This window comes from Palaemon carinicauda, chromosome 21 (assembly GCF_036898095.1).
Source record: "Palaemon carinicauda isolate YSFRI2023 chromosome 21, ASM3689809v2, whole genome shotgun sequence".
In the NCBI taxonomy this organism is placed as follows: Eukaryota; Metazoa; Arthropoda; class Malacostraca; order Decapoda; family Palaemonidae; genus Palaemon; species Palaemon carinicauda.
The window spans coordinates 109,268,106-109,276,125 of NC_090745.1; positions in this window are offsets into that span (position 1 = coordinate 109,268,106).

The window sequence follows — 8,020 nt, forward strand, 5'->3', positions numbered from 1 at the left end:
AAGTTATTTTTAATCGAAAACTGGTTTGCTTCCTCCCGACAGGAATGTAGTTCCTATATACTCATACTCTCTCTCTCTCTCTCTCTCTCTCTCTCTCTCTCTCTCTCTCTCTCTGGCAAGACGGAGACAAAATCATTTTTAATCGAAAACTGGTTTGCTTCCTCCCGACAAGAATGTAGTTCCTATACTCTCTCTCTCTCTCTCTCTCTCCTTCTCTCTCTCTCTCTCTCTCATTCAAGAATCATTCAGACATTCCAAATCAAAAACTCGCTTAGACATTGGAAAATGCTAAATGTTGCACGTTAACTAGATTGAATTGCTGAGTCAGCGAGACGAGCAGTATCGGCTCATCATGAAGTATCAAGATCACTTAACTAATTTCTTATCGATTGAAGATGCTCCCAAGGAACGAGAGATAAGCCTTCCTAAAGTAGCTGATGCAGACTCAATGGGCCCTGGACAAGGTTTTATTCGGTGCAGCGGCTCAACACATTAAAACAGCAGGCGCTGAAAGTGTCATGAAATTCAAAATGTCTGCAACAGTCGATGCAAATGCGGTTCTGCTTGTAAAAACAATTAACTTTTAATATACTTTTACCATCTAAATGTATTTTGCCATTTTGCAATCAAACATTGTAAGTTTTAGGGGACTTTGTAAATACCAGGTTATTATGTTTTTTTTTTTAAGTTACCTATTATTCTTATTAAATACCCTTTTCGTGTGTTTATTTGCGAAGTAACTCGACAATCAGGATGATTTTGCAAACATGACACGATTTAGATTTGTTTGCAAAATATCCGGTAACTTTGCAAAATGACCAATTTCGCAAAAACCCGTGACACACACACACACATATATATATACATATATATATATATATATATATATATATATATATATATATATATATATATATATATATATATATATATATACATCCTCCTACGCCTATTGACGCAAAGGGCCAGGTTAGATTTCGCCAGTCGTCTCTATCTTGAGCTTTTACATCAATACTTCCCCATTCATCATCTCCAACTTCACGCTTCATAATCCTCAGCCATGTAGGCCTGAGTCTTCCAACTTTTATAGTGACTTGTGGCGCCCAGTTGAAAGTTAGGTGAACTAATCTTTCTTGAGGAATGCGAAGAGCATGCACAAACCATCTCTCTCTCTCTCTCTCTCTCTCTCTCTCTCTCTCTCTCTCTCTCTCTCTCTCTCTCTCTCTCTCTCTAAGAGATACAGATCATAATGACTTAGTAATTGTAAGCTATTACGTAGCCAAGACATGTCGAACGGATACAACACCAGCTAATTAGCACAAACTTCAAAACATGTTGCACCACATTACAAGAGAAATACCTTGAGACTCCGATGATGTTAAACATATACCCCAGACGAATCTCTCTCTCTCTCTCTCTCTCTCTCTCTCTCTCTCTCTCTCTCTCTCTCTCTTGTATGAACTATCTGTGCAACAAAAGGTTCCACAACATAAGGGACATCAGATAGCTTCTTAGCAGGCTCATGAATAGCACGACGAACCCCAAACACGGCAAAGTTTATGGACCCTAATAAATTAAACGCTGTTTAATATATAGTTTTAAAACATTCTTGCATCTTGCTTATTTCAAAATGTATGAGGAAGAGAAATTTTAAAGTTATAAAAATGTAATAATGAAGTTTACTGCTTAAGGGTACACTCAGGCCCACTATTCTATTTCATTTCTTCTCCACTTGTTTTTTTTAAATTTTTATGGTTTATATAGGAAATATTTATTTTAATGTTGTTACTATTCATAAAATATTTGATTTTCGCCTTGTTTCCTTTCCTCACTTGACTATATTCTCTGTTGGAGCCCCCGGGCTTTTACAACTAGCTTTGTAGCTTAGCAAGTAATAATAATAATAATAATAATAATAATAATATAATAATAATATTGATAATATAATAATAATAATAATAATAATAATATAATAATAATATTAATAATATAATAATAATAATAATAACAATAATAATATTAACAATGCTACTACTACTACTACTACTACTACTACTACTACTACTACTAATAATAATAATAATAATAATAATAATAAGTACTATGCAATATATAATATGATGAGCACAAAAATAAAAGAATGAACCATTATGAAATATCAAAATAATTAAAAGGAACAATTTAAATATACGGAATTCGTGAATTTCATCATTCCAGTGAATACGATTACTATTACATGAATTCTCATTGGTTTAGTTCACCAAAATCCCTTTAAACAAAATGCCATTCTTTCTATTAATTTAAAAAACCACACTCATGATTTTGAAATCGAGTTGAAGTGCACTGGAAAAATGGCTTTCATACTTTTTCAAATATAATGTGAATTCTATTCAAAACAATAGTCGATTTCCATAAAGCCTTTGTATTGTTGTCTTTCATATAATATTAAAGAGGAGTTTTCATAGTTTTATTTATTTTATTTTAAGTGTTTAATAGTTTTATTTTTTATTTAATTTTTTATTTTTCCATGAAGACTACATGTCATGGCACCCTATTTCCTACATGAATAGGTAGGTAGTAGGTTGGCCAGGGCACCAGCCGCTCGTTGAAATACTACCGTTAGAAAGTTATGGGGTCCTTTGACTGGCCAGACAGTACTACATAGGACCCTTCTTTCTGGTTACAGTTCTTTCCCTTTGCCTACACAGACACAGAATAGTCTGGCCTATTCTTTACAGATTCTCCTCTTTCCTCATACACCTGACAACACTGAGATTGCCAAACAATTCTTCTTCACCCAAGAGGTTAACTACTGCACTCTAATTGGTCAGTGGCTACTTTCCTCTTGGTAAGGGTAGAAGAGACTCTTCAGCTATGGTAAGCAGCTCTTCTAGGAGAAGGACACTCCAAAATCAAACCATTGTTCTCTAGTCTTCGGTAGTGCCATAGCCACTGTCTTTGATTAGAGTTCTCTTGCTTGAGGGTACACTCGAACACACTGTTCTGTTTAGTTTCTCTTCCTTTTGCTTTGTTAAAGTTTTTATAGTTTATATAGGAAATATTTATTCTAATGTTGTCACTCTTCTTAAAATATTTAATTTTTCCTTATTTCCTTTCCTAACTGGGCTATTTTCCCTGTTGGGGCCCCTGGGATTATAGCATCCTGCTTTTCCAACTAGGGTTGTACCTTAGCATTTAATAATAATAATAATAATGAATCAGCATAAACCTTCAAACGAGTTCCTACATCTTTTACTTCTTAAAAATAAAAAGTAATCTCTTTCCAAAACGATTGCAGTACCCTATGAAATATGATTTTCCTTCATGTACAACACATCACTTCAAACAAGGAAAAGCATTTCTATACAACAAGTCCCAATATAATTATACAAAATACACCACCAATATCTAACCAGAAACAGAACATCAACGTTATTTTGAGAGCAACAACGCAGCGTTTCAAACGCCCTACAGTATTTCTCTACAAAGGCACCGTCTTTCAAGCCCAACTAAACGTTTCAACACAATTTCCAAGATCAATCGTAGTCACTCTCTTCCCCCCCCCCCCGGCCCCCCGGGGGCCCATGGAGCTATTTCATCATGGAATCGGCCATGGTGCAGGAAGGAACATCCGCGGCCAAGAGGCTGGCAACACAGACAATAGTCCCTCTTGAATGCAAGTTAACAAGGAAGCAAGAACATTGGTATGCAAATGTTATAACCTAGGATGAAGAGGCTGACTGTGAATGTGTGTGCGCGCATGCGCACGTGTCTTTACATGTCCTTTACAAGGGGCTTTGTTGATTTAACCGAGGACCAGAAGGGGAGACCCGACTTGCTGATGCCTCTTGAGTTATAATACACTGCTTCTGCAACAGACGAGAGAGAGAGAGAGAGAGAGAGAGAGAGAGAGAGAGAGAGAGAGAGAGAGAGAGAGAGAGAATGTTTGCTACTTGGTACAAAACATTATTCTAAAAGTTTTATTCCAGCTGTGACCAGATTATGGAATCATCTTCCAAATCTGGTTTGGATCAAATCTGGTAGTGGAACCGATGGAAATTATTCTTATTTGGCACAAAAACACATTATTCTAAAAAATCTATTCCAGATTGTAGAATGATCTTCCAAATCTGGTAGTCGAAACGATGAAACTTCTAGGAGATAAAATTTATTGCAAATCCCATTCTATTAAACAGTTTGACATAAATCTCAATTCATGGTATATATACATGACTTACCTATTTACTGTAATGCTGTTAGTCATCTTAATTCCTAATGTATTTCACTTTCATTATTCTATCTCATTTACAGTTTATGCTTTACCTCTCTATTTCATGTTCTCACTATCCTTCTTTCCTTGTTGGAGCCCTTGGTCTTGTAGCATTGTTCTTTGACAACTAGGGCTGTAGCTTGGTTAACAATGTCACATACACATACACACATTCATATATATATATATATATATATATATATATATATATATATATATATATATATACATATAATATATATATATATGTATAAATATATATTATATACATCCATATATATATATATATATATATATATATATACATACATACATACATATATATATATATATATATATATATATATATATATATATGTGTGTGTGTGTGTGTGTGTGTCTGTGACTTGTGTAAATTATCAAACTTCGTTTATAAACAGGAAGATGGTGTGTTTACCTATTTATTCAATATATATATATATATATATATATATATATATATATATATATATATATATATATATATACATATATATATGTATATATATATACATATTTATATATACTTTAGTATGTGTGCGTGTGTATAAAACACATACTGTACATTTATGTACCTCCTTGAAACTTGTGTACAAGCAACGAAAACCATTCCAAAATCATTAAATCAACAGGATCGAATATAAAGGGCCTCTGATCCCAAAACCATAATTAACCTCAAATCCACACTGACAAAGATTAATTAACATTCCGGCAGGTTCATATGACACTTTGCATTAATAAAAGACAACGGTAATCACTGCAGCTGGCATATAATATTTCAGCATTGATGAACTGATTTCATTATGAAAAACTGTGTTCTGGATGAATTATATTCATTCATTAAACACAAACGCTACTTTTTTTCCTTTTTACGTCATCGTTCATTAGCTACTTTGCTCCTTTTCATGTCATCATTATTACCTCCGCTAACGAAGTTGGAAGGAGGTTATGCTTTTGCCCCTGTTTGTGTGTTTGTTTGTGTGAGTGTGTGTTTGCTTGTGAACAGCTTCCTGGCCACAATTTTAATCGTAGAGTAATGCAACTTGCAGGGATTAACTGTTATGTAAAACGCTGGAAAGGATCAAATTTTGGAAGGTCAAGGTGAAAGGTCAATGTCACGGTCAAGCAAAATGTTCAATTCATATAATTAGCCATAAGTTTGGGCATCGTTGTCACAGAAACTTCAAAATTGGTTCATATTTGAGTGCATGAAAATCCACGCTAATTAATACATGTTAAGGTCAAAGGTCAAGGTCGAGAAATAAACTGTCGCGGCGGAGGTCTGCGCTTTACTTAGTGCCCCTCTAGTTACCTACTTTTTTACAGGATTTTATTGCCTTCCTTCAGGTCTGGGCAGGAAGCGGATATGAAGTTGTTAACCCAGAAGGTTAATGCTGAAATGTATTACATGTACATTCTTTTCCCTCTTTCTTTCTGCAAAATTTAATTGTAAAAATATACAGTTTCTACAAAGAAAAAAAAATGCATTGAGTAATATGATTTATAAAGCTTTGATGAAATATGCACTTTAAGAAACGTATCTGCAAAGTTGACTATTCAATACTTACCCATCATAACATTTGTTTAAAAATGACTTGTCTTTGATCTTTACACAATTACAATTTCCTATAAAACCCCATTCTAATGAAAACCAAACTAATATAATTATCTAACTTAATTGGAAAAGGAACTATTATTACTATCATTATCACTCCCAAATGAGCATGTATGAGCAAGATGGAAGTTTAGATAGGCATCAACTTGAAAAAGATTTTTTTTTCAGAACAGAATATGAAACAATAAAAGAAGCACGAGAAAATACATAGAACTAGAGGGGGCACTCAGTAGGGAGCAGCCATCCATCGCGGAAGCATATTTCTTGACCTTTTGTTCGACCTTGACCTTGACATGTAATAATTGGCGTAGATTTTCATATATTTAAATATGAGCCAAGTTTGAATTCTCTATGACAACGATATCCAAACTTATGGCTGATTACGGGATTGAATATTTTGCTTGACCGTGACCTTGACCTTCCAAAATTTAATCATTTCCAGCATTTTGCATAAAAGTTAATCCTTGCAAGTTTCCTTACTTTACGATTAAAATTGTGGCCAGGATGATGTTTACACACACACAAATTACAAACATACATACAGGGGCGAAACTTCTTTGGCGGAGGTAATAAAAAAAAAAAAACGTATACCAGGACAAATAATGAAACGTACAAGACCCCTTGAACAGACTTGAACAAGGTTGGGCAATTATTGAACCATCATCGAATAGACACGAAACACAAATTATCGCTTGCAGTCAAAGAGGAAGAATAGATATTCCAAGACTCACTTCGAACTTTCAGTTTCCCATAACTTGAAGAGAAGTTACTGAAGATAATCGCAAGTCAGGGAACTCGACCCGACCTAAGTGCTAATGCTTTGGATTTCATTATGAGATTCATTGCTTTTCAATCTAATACTTTTCCCGTATAAAAGTTTTTTTTATATATATACACCAAAGGCTAATGTTGAGGACAAACCTAGGATTGTATTTAGCTAGAGATCCGAGAAAAAAAAGGAAAGGTAAAGTCATCCTCATCTCTTCCCACGCCTATTGACGCAAGGGCCTCGGTTAGATTTCGCCAGGGGTCACTTTCCTTAGTTAGATAGGCCCTGCACATCACAAGGAACTGGCTATCCTTAAAGGTTTAAAGGGCGCTCATGAATGGCAGGGGTAAGGAACAGTGACATTGACCTATCGAGCAAGACAAAGCCTTAGAGACTGACCATATAAACATATGATCAGCGCCCAAGCCCACTCTCCACCCAAGCTAGGACCAAGGAGGGCCAGGCAAAGGCTGCTAATGACTCAGCAGATAGACCTATAGGTTCCCCCAAAATCCCCATCCTTAGCTCATAAGGATGGTGAGGTTGCAGCGACAGAAGAAACTAATGAGTTTGAGCAAGACTCGAACTCCAGTCTGGCGTTTACCAGTCAGGGACGTTACCACATCGGCCACCACAATTTAGCCAATGAATCCTCTATGGATTTAGTCAGTCTAGGGAGACCGAAAGGTAAAGTAACATTCCAAATAATAAAAAATATAAATACCTCTGAACATCATCATATTCAATTTGGAAAGAACCAAACAATAAATGAATGATTGCAAAGACCCAAGCAACTCAACAAGCCATTGATCTTAGCAAGAGTTGCAACTTCTGACAGCGCTCAACTCTTACCAAAGGAATTTCATGGCATTCTATCAATCGTGAAAACTGTTTAAAAGAAATTTTCCAAAATTTCCCTAACCTCAATACGTGATTACATAAGCACACACACACACGCGCGCACACACACACACACGCGCGCGCACACACACACACACACACACACACATATATATATATATATATATATATCATCTCCTCCTGCCCTATTGACGCAAAGGGCCTCGGTTAGATTTCGCCAGTCGTCTCTATACTTCTCCATTCATCATCTCCTACTTTGCACTTCATAGTCCTCAGCCATGTAGGCCTGGGTCTTCCAAATCTTCTAGTGCCTTGCGGAGCCCAGCTGAACGTGTGGTGAACTAATCTTTCTCGGGGAGTGGGAAAAGCATGCCCAAACCCTCTCCATCTACCCCTCATCATGATCTCGGTATATGGTACTCGAGTAATCTCTCTCTCTTATAATTTCATTTATAATCCTGTTTTGTATGTGTGTGTGTTTGTGTGT